The following is a 14,731-nucleotide window of genomic DNA, read 5'->3' as shown; positions in this document are numbered from 1 at the left end:
TGGATTGTCTGAGCTGCAACCAATGGGTGTCTGTTTGTCTCTCCATTTTTGTGGAAACCAGAGAAGTTGTGTTCAGCACAATGCAGAAGTAGACATTTTTTATCCTAGAGCATTTGTAGGGAAAGGAAACAATCTGTGGCATTGGTCATCTCTTCCAGACAGTTTTTCCTGAGGAAGAGACATGTAAAGCTTGTCATGTGCTTTGTCACATCTAAGAAAAGTGCTCAGTACCATTTGCTAGCAGACAATGTGGCCTGGGGCTCCTCTGAGCCATCGTTCCTCTCCTTCACCGGCTCCTTGACAGATGGGCCTTCGGCCTTCTGGTTTTCCATCCCCTACAAAGACACAGAGAAACCCCATCAATCTTAAAAATATAGAACAGGAAATTCCCTGTTGAAAACACAAGTTAGAACCAGGCTTAGGGAAACATTTCCTATCTTTAGAACCAGGATCACTGCTACCAAGGCTTAGGGAAACATTTCCTATCTTACAGATGGAAACAGACAAGAGACTCAGTGATGCCAACTCTTTGTTTTCAATGGCCCAAGGCAGGTTATGGGTGCTACCAGACTGAGCAGCAGTCTAAAATCCCAAATTCCTTAGTCTTGAGCATAAATGGGAATAATGCAAACTGGCAGGCAACGAGTGTTTGTGAAGGAAGCAGCAGAACAAACTGGACTCTTTGGGGGTTGGCCCAGTGTGTTGGAAGTTGATTTGGCTCAACACTCACTCTCCCTGTGCCTGCACAAAGGCAGGCTCCCTTCTGTAATGTTGATAGAAAAAATAAAATCCCTCCCCCCCAAACAACCGAAGGATTTTCCACTGGATGCTGCTGAATTCACCAAGCTTCTTCCAGCTCCACAGGGCTTGACAGCAGGGCAGCATTCCCAAAAGACAGACAGTCATTGTAGTAACAAGGAGTGACTTGGACATCTTTTGTAAATTTGGGAGTTTTCTTGGCACTACTACTTCCAGTGTCCTTTGCAAAGACTCTGTTATCTTCAGAAGCACAATTCTCATTAAATTGCTTTACAGGGGGCAGAGTAGGGAGAGCTTGGTGGGGCTTACGCTTAAATGTAAACCCATTTTCTCCTCTTTCCCTTTCCTCTTTGTGACCGATACTGAAAATATTCAAAACCCCACTTTTCCCTAATAATATCAGTTTCTTTGTGGTCTGCTGATGAACAGGCTGAGGATTAACTGCTCATTCCCAGAAGCAAAATGATTTAGCAGAAGAGGAATGAGCTAAAGACAGATTGGGTATGTTTGATGTCATATTAGCAGTGGCAATACTTGCACAAAGGAAACTTTTCTCCTGCCAAGCACTTACTTTCTTCTTAATTCTTGTCAGAATATCTTCCAGGTCACAGGGGGAAAGAGATTGCTCCAAAATCATTTTAAATTGTTGATGACTGAGCAACATCTTCACCATCTCCTGTCCATAATGCCTAAGGAAGGAAGGAAGGAAGGAAGGGAAAGAAAAGTGAACAAACACAGGAAGAGACTGATACCTTAAACTCATCAGGTGCAATCCCTGCACAAGAAGGCATTACCAACTCAGCAAAGAGGGAGATTTACCTCACTCGACACTGCACAGTGCTGTCAGCTGAACACAAGAGGCAAGAGGAGAATGCGGGGCCACAGAAAAATACCATTTCACTCTGAAATTGTGGGTGTGCTTCTTTGGCATCAAAGCATCCCAGGGAGTAAGCAAAACACATCTGCTTTGTTGTCAGAGCCTGTTAGCAGTGTCTTGCTGCCATTGCACAATAATTTGCCTTTTTTTAACTGCCAGGGAAGCCAGGACAAAACACCTCATGCATCCTCTTGATTATTCTATACTATGTGTATGTACAGAGACAGCTAGTTGCTCTGGTGTTCCTGGTAGCTATTAATGGGAATTTAATCACCAAAGGAAGGGGATTTTGGTGATTTGGGTTGATTTTGCCAGTAGGAAACCACAGTTTTCTTTAAGAATAAATGTGGACCTCACTAAGCCACAGATAACAGCATTCTAGAAATCTGCAGAACAGGTTTAGAAAGACTGAATATTTTGCCTAAAGACCCCTGAAATATTTCTAGAAAGTCTGAAGTTAATGAGAAATGGATGTCTGGGATCCTTCAGTGATGAACATTAGCCAACATTTTGGCTTTGTGTTGTGCACCTAAGGCCAAACAAAAGTGTTGGACTGGCTGATCTGATCTCTTTTGATCTCAGTAAAGAATCCTTCAAGCCACAGGAAAAAGTTGGCAATGCTCCTTTTTGCTGGCCAACCTCAGGTTTCCCAGTACAGCCATTTGCCCAGGCAGCCCAGAGCAGAGGTCACAGTGCCAAGGCTGACAGAGCTCAAGAGGAGTTTGGACAATGCTCTCAGGCACATGGAATGACTCTTGGGGTCACTGCACATGGCCAGGGGATGGACTTGATGACCCTGATGGGCCCTTCCAACTGAGCATATTCCATGATTCTATGACCCTTATTCACACCGTGAGGTAACTTCATATTCCCTTTAGTTTCCACTCTTGTGTGGTTTCACCTTTATAGCCAGACACAAACCGGTTTTCCTGGTTTTGGAGGTGAAATGAAGATCACTACCTTGTGTCCTCGTGGCAGTCCTGAGCAAGCTTCCCTGCCACGTGTGGCAGCCTCTCAGCCCTGGGGGTGCCTGCGAGCTGGGTGACTCCAATTCTCTCCATCAGGGACAGGAGCAGTTGGGCCGCACACTCATGCACCAGGCCAGGTCGGCTGCTGGGGAGGAGAGAGCAAACCCTGGGCACAGGGACAAGGAGCAGCAGCAGTGCCGGCCTTGGCCAGAGCTGCTCCCTGCCCTTGCTGGGGGAAGGAGCCTGGGCTCTCCCTGTACCTTCAGACACCTGCAGAAGGTTCTGGCCTCAGCTAAACACAAAGTTAGCACTGTACAGAAGGCCTGCCTGCACGGAAGAGGGAGGAATTCAGTCTCCCTGCTCTGTCTGATACTCAATTTCTTTCATAGTATTTAATCTGAGAAAGATTAAAGAAATAGATGACATATGAATAATTTAGAAATTTAGAACAATTTATGCTGACCCATCAGAGGGCACTCACTACACAGAGCTACAGCAGGATTGAGGCTCTTTCCACCCATTTATCCCCAAATCTGCAGACCTTTGAAAAACAACAAATGCAGGGAAAACACGTGGTGGGTTGTTAAGTTGCAGAATATCCAGCAATGCAGCCTGTTTCTTCTGTGGGGTTTGGCAACGGATCCATCGGAATGTTTTACCCTATTGCAAAGCTGAGGAAAGGGTGCCAGGCAGTTTAGCCAGGCTGTCTTGTTCTAGAGAGTCTCTTGGGAACTATCAGGCCCAGCACCAACATTTAAGGCAGCATTTGCTTCAACTGTCCCATGGCAGTCAGCCTATGGTGGTGCCTGTAAAGTGATTCATCATCTCAAGGCTAACATCAAACATCAGTTTGAATAGAAAGCAGAGCTCTAAGGCCAGGACAGTCATACCAGGCTCTTTTGGCAGGAGCTGCACCTGCTGTGCAGGCTGTGCCACACCCAGCAGATTGTCCCCCATGTGCTCCATGCCCCAGCAAGGACACTCCTCATTTCTCAAGTTAATGGCATCATGAGGAGACATGGTTTTCCCAGGGCCTCTGTGGTTAGAGCTGTGAAATACCAAACACTGCTCACAGCTGCAATTGCAATCGTCCCTCTGCCCACAAAAGCACAAGGCTCTATCTTTGGCCTTTGCAGGCACTTTCCCTTCCCCACTGATCACCACATCTAGGAAAATCTGACAGACTGGGAGAACTCCAGGAAGCAGCAGGAAGCTGAGTGAGAGGAGCTTTAGATTGGATATCAGGAAAAAGGGTTTTTCACCCAGAGGATGGTTGGGCACTGGAACAGGCTCCCCAGGGCAGTGGTCACAGCACCAAGCCTGACAGGGTTGAAGAAGCATTTGGACAACAATCTCAGGCACTTGGTGTGACCCTTGGGCTGTTCTGTGCAAGGCCAGGAGTTGGACTCGATGGTCCTGATGGGCCCATGCAACTCCCCATATTCTACACTTCTGTGATTCTGAGAACTAATAGGCTGCAGGGCAGAAATAGGTGACAAGTGTGGGAATCCATAAAGTTAGAGGGTTTTTAGGAAATGGTTAAAAAAGAGTATTTAGGCCTCAGGATGTGGCCCGAAGTTCTGTTACAGCAGAAAAGTTTCCCAAGCAAGCAGAAAAGTTTCCCAAGCAGTAGACCTGACAAATAACAATAGGACTTTGTAGATTTCGCTTTAGGATGGCAACAAGTTTATTTAATGTATATCTTTAGAAGGTTACTGTGAATAGAGCTCTGTTCTTTGTCTTGTATGAACCAGTCTTTGTTTTAACTACTATTACATATGTTTTATAAGGTTGGATGGAAAGCTTGTCAATATGTCTTGTTTTGGTGTGATTGGCTGAAATCTAAACTGAGATGATTTTATGTCATTCCGTTTTACCCCACCTTAGGGGGCATTTTCCATTAGGCCAGCATGCTGTTAACATCTAACAATGTTCTGAGGCTGATGTACTAATAAATAAAAAGGCTGGTCTGAATTTGTCCAGTGTGGTCCATATTTGGACTTTCTGCCACAGCAAGTGGGTTCCTCTTTTAAGACGTGGGTTCCTGACACCATTGGATTTATAACTGCCCTGGTGCCCCGACAACTGGTTGCCCCGTGTGAGGAAGCCCCGTTCGAGGACATAGATTAGAAAAAAAAAAAAAAAAAAGAAAAATCGTGGATTTCCCAACCGCTGGAGACCCAAGTGTTAATCAGGAGGACTGTATCATCTCTCCCGCCGAAGCCAAGAAATTTGTAAGTAACTTTTCTCGGGAGAGCGCTTGGGTAACGGTTTTTTGTGTTAAAAGAAAACAAAAATGGGAACAAACTTATCAAAAGTTGAATGGGATGTTTTTTATCAATTAGAGACATTGTTACAAGAAAAAGGGCACTCTGAAGTTTCAAAAATTGAACTTAAAAACTTACTTATATGGGTTAAAACAAATACGCAAGATTTAAATTTACAGTCTGCCTTTACTTTTCATTTTTGGGATCAGATAAACTGGAGGATTTATAATCTAGTCACTCTTAAAAAAGATGAAAGTCTAAAAGAATTGATGCCCATTGCTCGAGCCCTGATGGAATGTTTTAAACAAACTGACAATAATAAGGTGAACTCGGACCCAGAAAACCAAGCTTCTGGCTCTGTCTCTTTAAATTCCAGTAAACCTGAGACTGTATGTGTTTCGGAGAATGTAACAAATGTTGTTTCAAATGCTGATTTGAACTCCATTGAGAAAAGTCTTCCTTCTCTCTCTCTGGGAAAGAATGAGACTTTTTCGGACTCTTCATCGCGTTGTTCTGTTAATGTAAAAATATGTGACTCTTGTAAGGGGGAAGGGACAAAATGTATAGAAAATGTAAATGAAAAAGTGAATGTATTTCCTAAGATTGGATGTGCAGGGACACTGAAAGCTGGTTTAGATTGTGATATGCCTGAAGTGGAAACTGAGGGTGTTTCTTCCACTCGGGAAATTTTGGTTTCTGGGGGTTCTGGGAATTCTTTTTCAGTTAAGCAAAAACCTGGTTTTTATGGTAATTGTCAATCCATAGGTACAGAGAAAGAAAAATTGGCTTTAATTCAAAGGATGGAGTCCTTTGAAAGGATGGATAACTCTCAAAAACCTGAAAAAACACGGCTTGAGTTTTTTCCTCATTGCTGTGATCCTAATTCTTGTATTTTAAAACAAAACCATCTAATTTTAAAACCTGGATTTGTGGATTCTTCAGCTGAGTTTTTCTTGGCAGGGAGACAATGTGAAACTTGTGGTAAAGTAGCAAATTCAAGGTTAAAATGTGGCAATGTTCCCAGAACAGGGGAACACGCTTCTGTCTCGGCCCCTTTGGGCCGGGCTTCGGAGGAGGCGTGTTGTTTGTTGGAGTCCACCCCTGCCTTTCATGGCAGGGTTCCAAGGGGGGGCGTGTTGCTTGGAGGTTTCTGAAAAAAATTTAGAGGTGTGTTCTCATGATCAGGTAGGCTGGCCTCCTGGAGCTGGCCGAGCTCCCGGAGCTGGCCGAGCTCCCGGAATTGGCAGAATTCCCGGACAAGAGCACAGTGTTCCTCCTGTCAGGGCCAGAGTGACTGGAAGGTTTGGATTTAATGATTCAGGATCAGAAAATGTATTGATTAGAAGCAAAGGGAATGTTCATACTGTCATTGATCAAAGTGACAATTTTGATTCTCCATTAAAATTACCGGATTGGTCATACATTAATCAGAAACTAGAAAGAGATTCGGATTTAAAGAAACAATATCTTGCCTTACCAGTAAAATATGGAAGAAATGATAGAAATCCAAAATATGAAAGACTCAATCACCATGATATAAAGGAATTACGACAGGCTTTGAAAGAAAGTGGATTTTCTTCTCCCTATTTTAATAGTGTGTTGAAAAATATTTTTAACTCTTATGATTTAGTTCCTGCTGATTGCAGGAATGTGGCAACTTTGATCTTAACCAACTCACAGTACCTACTATGGGAGTTACAATGGAAAAAGTTACTTAACAAGTTGGTTGAAGGATATGCAGATACTAATTATGCCGATTTAGATGTTGTTCAGTTGGCTGGTGATTCACCTTACAATAGGCCTGAAAATCAAGCAGCTGAACTGCCTTGGCCTGTTTTAGCAGACATTAAAAATGCTGCTAGAAAGGCCTTGCTTTCACTTGAACCTGTGGATTCACATCTGAGTTCTTATCCATTGATCAAACAAGGTGAAACTGAATCTTATGGTTCTTTTTTGGATAGATTAACTCAAGCTGTTGAAAGGCAATGTCCAGATGAACAAGCCCGCTCTTATATCATTCAAAATCTTGCTTATGTAAATGCTAATGATGAATGTAGAAAAATTATTTTAGCTTTGCCTGATCAACCTCCAACAGTTACACAGATGCTAACAGCTTGCAGCAGACTTATGAGTTCACAAAATGCTGCAAATTCACAGGTCAATGCTTTGGAAAAAACACTGGAACACAATTTGACACAACGAATAGATGAAATTGAAAAGCTTTTAGAAAAACATGAAAAACGTTGGGAAAACTGTTAATGCTGTGCAAGTAGATCCTAATAAAAAGCCTGTCTGTTTTGCTTGTGGTAAACTAGGCCACCTCAAAAAGGATTGTCGTGGAACAGCAAATCAAATTTCTATTTGCCCTCGATGCCGAAAAGGAAGGCATCTTGCTAAATATTGTCACTCACTATTTGACATTAATGGGAACCCACTGTCGTTAAACTTCAAAAACAGCGCGTTCCACCGCGCTCAGACACAAATTGTGGCACCCACTGGCAATCAGATTTCAGAACAAATGATGATGGCACGTCAGCCATTTGTCTCTCAAACAGCCCACCCTGGAATGATGCCAGCTCAGCAATTCCAAACACAAGGGTTTAATTGAGTTCCTCAAAACTAATTCATCTTTTAACTAATTTTTGCTGGGTGAATATTCCTACTGGGCTGATCAACTCTTGTCAAGAAGGACAAGATTTCTTAATTATGGGCAAAGCAAACAACAAATTTCTGGGACTGTCAATCTTCCCTACTGTTGCTTCAGTAAATTATAATGAAGAGCTGATGATTTTAGCTCTTACATTTGATGTTCCTACGGTAATTCCACCAAACACACCTATTGCTATTGCATTTCTGGCATCTGAAAATGTGTCTCCTAATACCTCAGGTGCAGAAGTTTTCTGGGTGCAATATTTGAACAGTGACCGTCCACAACTAACTTGTAGCTTGACTCACTGTAGTAAAACAATTTATGTTACAGGAATGCCTGATACTGGTGCAGAAGTTACTGTGATTTCTCACATGTTTTGGCCCAATGACTGGGATTTAGTAGCTCCTTCAGGTTCTCTTTCCGGAATTGGAGGTGCTACTGTTTGTAGGCAAAGTGCATCCATGATTGACATTACAGGTCCTGAAGGAAAGACTGCAACAGTGCGTCCTTTTGTTGTTCAGAAGCCTCTCACCGTCTGGGGGAGAGACGTCCTGTCCCAATGGGGAGCAAGACTGGAAGTGGGCCTGTAATGAAAACTTCGTCGAAACCTGCAACTTTAAAGCTCATCTGGAAAACCAACCATCCTGTGTGGGTCAACCAATGGCCTTTGACGGAAAAAAAGTTGAACATTCTTAATAAACTGGTAGAAGAACAATTACAGAAAGGCCACATCGCTCCCATGAACAGTCCCTGGAATTCTCCAGTTTTCGTCATCCACAAGAAGACATCTAATTCCTGGAGGTTGCTACATGACCTGAGGCAAATCAATGAAGTGATTGAAGACATGGGTTCTCTTCAACCTGGACTTCCTTCTTTGCCCATGATCCCGAAGCCTTGGCCTCTTGTTATAATTGATTTAAAGGACTGTTTTTTCCATATTCCACTTCACCCTGATGACGCTCCAAGATTTGCTTTTTCAGTTCCCGTCATCAACCGAAGTGAACCCGTTCGAAGATACCACTGGAAATCGCTCCCACAAAGAATGAAAAATTCGCCTGTAATTTGTCAACATTTCGTTGCCCAAGCCTTGCATCCTGCCCGACAGAAGTTTCCAAGATCCATGATTCTACACTACATGGATGATCTTCTCATCACAGCCTCTACACAGGAAGAGATGGAAGAAACTCGAGACTGTGTTGTTGCTGAAATTCAAAAAGCTGGACTTGAAAACTCTACAACTAAAATTCAAGAAGTTTCACCTTGGAAGTACCTGGGATGGAAGATGACTGAGACGACAATAAACCACAAAAAATCCAGATCCGAACCAAAGTCAACAACTTACAAGAGTTACAACAACTTCTCGGAGAAATCAACTGGGTCAGACCAATGTTGGGAATCACCAATGATGAACTGAGTCCACTCTTCAATTTGCTGAGAGGAAGTAACGACCTTACTTCGCCAAGAACTTTAACCCCTGAAGCTTGTGCTGCTCTCGACAAGATCACAGAAGCTCTTCAACAAAGACAAGCTCATCGCTGCATTCCTGAAAATCCTTTCTTTCTTGCAATTTTAGGAGAGAAGATGCAACTTTGTGGTCTCATTTTCCAGTGGGACGCCACAGAGCAAGATCCTTTGTTAATAATGGAATGGGTTTTTCCTCCCTACAGGTTTCCAAAGACCATTGTCACAATTCTAGAAATGATTGCATACATTATAATTAAAGCTAGAACTAGATTGTTAACTTTGGCAGGTCAGGAATTTTCAGTTATCTATTTGCCATTGAAAAAGGATTACTTCAATTGGGCAATGCAAAATTCTGATGATCTACAATATGCATTTTTGGGTTTCCCAGGTGTTTGTTCCATACACTATCCAGCTCACAAGCTACTGCAAGCAAAATTGAGTTTCAGAGAAAAACCTAAATTAAGTGAAGAACCTTTAAATGCTGTGACTCTCTTCACTGATGGCTCTGGCAAAAGCCACAAGTCTGTTGTAACTTGGTTTAATCAAAAAACTAATGTTTGGGAATCTGATATACAAGCAGTAGAGGGATCCCCTCAAATTGTTGAGCTTGCTGCAGTAGTTCGAGCATTTCAGCTTTTTCCTCAGCCTTTTAATTTGGTCACAGATTCTGCCTATGTTGCTAATGTAGTTAGGAGAATAGAAGGTTCAATTTTAAAGGATGTTAGCAATGAGACTTTACATCGTTGGCTTTCATGTCTTTTTACAACTTTGCAATATAGAACTAATCCATATTTTGTTTCTCATATTAGGGCGCATTCTTCACTTCCTGGATTTTTAGTGGAAGGAAACGCAAGAGCGGACAAGCTGACAATGGTCATTTCTAACACATTGCCAAACATTTTTGAACAAGCAAAATTGAGTCATGCCTTTTTCCACCAAAATGCCCAAGCACTCATGAGAATGTTCCAAATCACTAAAAGTCAAGCTAAAGCTATCATTCATACTTGCCCTGACTGTCAATTGGTACAACCTCCTGTTTCTACAGGAGCAATCAACCCCCGAGGCTTACAAAGCCTACAGTTGTGGCAAACAGATGTTACTAAATATCCTTCTTTTGGTAAATTTAAAAATATTCATGTTTCCGTAGACACATTCTCTGGTGCAGTTTTTGCTTCCCTTCACACAGGTGAAACCGGCAATCATGCCTGTCATCATTTCCTACAAGCTTTTACTTCATTGGGTATACCCCAAGAAGTAAAAACTGACAATGGTCCCGCATACATATCTCAAAAATTGGCCACATTTTTAAATGAATGGGGTGTTCAGCACATTTTTGGTATTCCCCACTCTCCCACAAGCCAAGCAATCATTGAAAGAACACATCAAACCCTAAAACGCATATTAGATCAACAGAGAGGGGGAAGGGAGGTCACCCCACAGATGAGACTGAACAAAGCTTTGATTAATTATTGGGGATTTTGATTAATAATTTGGGGAAAGGGTATGCTTTTGTCTCCACAGGTGCTGGAATTAAGTGGGTTCCTGCCAAAGACGTCAAACCATATCGCACTTCAGAACCTGCAGTCGAGCCCAGAACCGAGGAAGCAAGCACGCAGACGTGAACCGAATCGAAGGATCCCGGGTCTTGCCTGACGCCTCTTGTGCCTGACGTTCTTTGTGCATCAGTGGAACCCATGAACTCTGATTTTGTGTCAATGTTATTTATGAGTATGCTAATTGAATGCTGAATGTTTGTTTAACAGAGTTAATTTTTGGCAAAGGTTTAGGTTGGTGCTTTTGTGTAAAAAGAATTCTGCCAAGACTTAGTTCATGAAAGAGATGGGGCAAATTCAAATGGTATACTTGTTTTGCTTGATTTTAATTGTTTTTTGTCATGCAGATTTGCCTGTGGATCAACCGAAAACGAATGTTTGGGTGACCTTAGCCAAGGCTGCCGGATCGGATACTATATGTCTGTCTAATTCGGAACCAGAAAAGCCTTTTTCAACCTGTTTGGTTGGTGTGCCAGTGAAAGAGTTGCCTTTGGTCAAAAAACAATCCAATGGTAGGCCAGGTGGAATTGACAATGGAAACAATCCCTCTTTCAATTGGAACATCTGGTCCAAAAAACTTCTCAGGGCAACATCTGAACCTCAAGAATTGGAAATCCTTGGTTCTTTGACCATGGATTTTTGTTTTACTTTTATGACTTGTGCCTGGAGAAAAGGTGATCCCCCAAAGTTTAGTGTTACTCCTCATTATTTTGCATATAAAAATTTAAGTTTTTGGTGTAATGTTTCAAACAGTTGGGATGTGTTTCCAGAGACGGATCAATATCCACGGGAATTGCCGAAAGGGTATTGGTTCATTTGCGGAGACAGGGCTTGGCAAGGTATTCCAGCTCACCTTGAAGGTGGCCCTTGTAGCATTGGTATGCTCACCATAATTGCCCCCACTGCCAAAGCAGTGATGAAAAAGAAACAAAGGAAAACGAGAGCTGTTCCTCATTATGATGAGAACTGTCAGAGTGATTTTATGCCTTGGAATGCCGCCAGAAGGGTTTCAGCAGGTATATTTTTACCCCAATTGGCCTCAGCAGTGGCATTGAGACAATTAGATAGAGTTGGATGCTGGCTGAGCAAACAAGCTAATGCCACATCCTCTGCAATCAGTGATATGTTGACCAATGTTGATAGTATTAGACATGCTACTCTTCAAAACAGAGCAGCCATTGATTTTCTTTTACTGGCACAAGGGCATGGTGAGGAATTCGAAGGATTGTGTTGTGTGAATTTGTCTGACCATTCTGAATCCATTTACAAAAGCATTCAAAAATTGAAGGATCTGACAGCCCAAATTAAAGAAGATGGAAGTTCCTGGTTGGATGATTTGTTTCAAAAATGGAGTTTTGCACCTTGGCTAAGGCAACTTTGCAAGATAGGTCTTTATGTACTAGGTGTTCTAATACTGATATGTATAGTGGTACCTTGTATACTTTGTTGTGTTCGGCGAATGATGAACAAAACAATCCGAGAAGTTTTTGTCATACAAGCAGGAGATTTAGGAAGTAGAAGCACAGAGAGTGTTCGGAATCTCACGAAAGCAGTAGATGAAGGTATAGACATGAGCGAAGGTTTTGAATTAAGACCTTGGAATCGACCAGAATTTTTTGAACAATGACTTGTAACTATTACCAAACATGATTCATATCTCTTTCAAGGATGGGGTCATCACAGCATTAAGTTGCTGTGCCGTAATGTAGCAGTGCTTTAGTGCAGATAGGTCTCCAATAGATAATAAGCAGAAATTTTACAGTAGAGCTATGAAAAGCAAGTAGTAAGCGACAAGAAAATGAAAGATTCTGGGTCAAACAGAGAGGGGGAAATGTGGGAATCCATAAAGTTAGAGGGTTTTTAGGAAATGGTTAAAAAAGAGTATTTAGGCCTCAGGATGTGGCCCGAAGTTCTGTTACAGCAGAAAAGTTTCCCAAGCAAGCAGAAAAGTTTCCCAAGCAGTAGACCTGACAAATAACAATAGGACTTTGTAGATTTCGCTTTAGGATGGCAACAAGTTTATTTAATGTATATCTTTAGAAGGTTACTGTGAATAGAGCTCTGTTCTTTGTCTTGTATGAACCAGTCTTTATTTTAACTACCATTACGTATGTTTTATAAGGCTGGATGGAAAGCTTGTCAATATGTCTTGTTTTGGTGTGATTGGCTGAAATCTAAACTGAGATGATTTTATGTCATTCCGTTTTACCCCACCTTAGGGGGCATTTTCCATTAGGCCAGCATGCTGTTAACATCTAACAATGTTCTGAGGCTGATGTACTAATAAATAAAAAGGCTGGTCTGAATTTGTCCAGTGTGGTCCATATTTGGACTTTCTGCCACGGCAAGTGGGTTCCTCTTTTAAGACGTGGGTTCCTGACACCATTGGATTTATAACTGCCCTGGTGCCCCGACAACAAGAGGAAAGAAGTGAGGTTGGTTGGAGAATCAAGTCACTGAATCCACAGAAGATGCAGGATACAGGACCCTTCCCTCCCACCATTCCCATCCTCTGTCTCATCCCTTCTCCCTCCCACACACATGAAGGTGAAGAATATCACTAAAAGAAGAAGAACCTACTTGACTCCCATGTCCATGAGAGCAGTCATTGCTCGTGCAGGAGTCACATTCTCCCCCATGATCCCCAGCGTCTCAGTGGCTGCTTTCTGAACAAATTATGGAGAGTTGGACACCATCTGGAGAAGGATCTGAGCAACCTCATCCACATCAGAGTCCAGGACACCTTGGAACGGAGGCTGGTCACCTGGGGAAGCCATGAGGGGAAACATAAGAATCACCTTGTAAAGAAAACCAGTTGCCTTCAACAGAAGCCCCAGGAAATGACAACACTTCCCACTGTGTCCAGAGGAACATACAAGTACAGGAAGAGCAGGAGAGCGCAAGCACAGAAAGGCACTTACTCTGGCACCTATTTCTGGCCTCAGACCTGCTCACTGCAGGCCTAAAATAAAAATTTTATTAAGTGTTCTACTTAACCCTTCTAAAATGTCCATGGCTTTGATTTTAGGCCCTTTTACTAGAAAATTAAAGCAAAGAATGCTTTCAAAACATAAAGGCACAAGTGATAAAAGAGTCAGGTGCTCCTGTTCAAAAAAGTAACACCAGCAGTTGAAGCACTCAGCCAGGAAACAGAAAACACAGGCTCAGGTCTACAGAATAATTTGCAGTGTTGAATTACAGCTTGGGCAAAGACTGGGACTGGCAAATGACATGATTAGTGTCTCAGTTTCTGCATTTTCACATTGCATCATAAAGGCACCACACTCAAAGATGAGTGTCAGATACCCGACCTGCCAGTAAATACGGCTGCATGTACCCACAAATCCTACAGACAGCTGACAGACATTAGAAATACCAGGTCTAAACCAGAAATGAAGGCAGACCCTGAGCACACCTGGAGATGAACAAGCTCATACCTACTCTACACATCGTGTATGAAGTATGGGGGACAATGTTCTCACCTCGCTGGTAACTGCCAAACAAACCTCACCAAGTCTGCAAAGCAGGACCCCTGAATGGGACCCAGCCATGTGTTGGATGGTTTAGAGTCCCTTCTCCTTCAGCTCCCTGAAAGGCAGAAGATTGATTTTTCTCTCCACCAAGGCAGCACCTCTGAAATGACCAGCACTGGGACAGGCACATAGAGGTGTCAGGGATGGGCAGGGGGGTTTGGAGCCTGCAGTTGCTCCTCAGCTTGGCCCCTCTCCTGCAGAGTCTGGTCCAGGCCAACACTTGGGTGGTGCTCTGGGACCTGGAGCCAGGGGGTGAGGTACCACATCCAGCTGCGCAACGGGCCCAAACCCATTGTGGTTGATGCCGTGGCCGATGCGGGTAAGGGACAGGGCAGGAGGCTGCGGCCGCAGGAGTCACACGGCTGACAGCAAGAGGCGGAGAGTGCTGGAAATGGGGAGGGAAGCACGGGGCAGGGGGCTGTGAGGGGCTCAGAGACGGTGGGTCTGGGAAGGGCTACAGTTCCGGCGTTCCTCCTCCGATGCAGGCTGGCTCATCCCCAGTGTTAACGGTCGTGCCGCCGCTCTTCTCAGCAGTGCTCCTGGGGCTGAGCTGCACCTTCCCCTCCCTCTACAGGTAAAGGGCTGTGCCAGGGGCAGGCGGGGGGCTCCAGCACCAAGTGTGGGCACTTTGCACGGGGCATTAGGGCACCTCAAGTCTGA

Source organism: Zonotrichia albicollis, chromosome 35 (genome assembly GCF_047830755.1).
Source record: "Zonotrichia albicollis isolate bZonAlb1 chromosome 35, bZonAlb1.hap1, whole genome shotgun sequence".
NCBI lineage: Eukaryota > Metazoa > Chordata > Aves > Passeriformes > Passerellidae > Zonotrichia > Zonotrichia albicollis.
Note: the sequence above shows the minus strand (reverse complement) of the source record.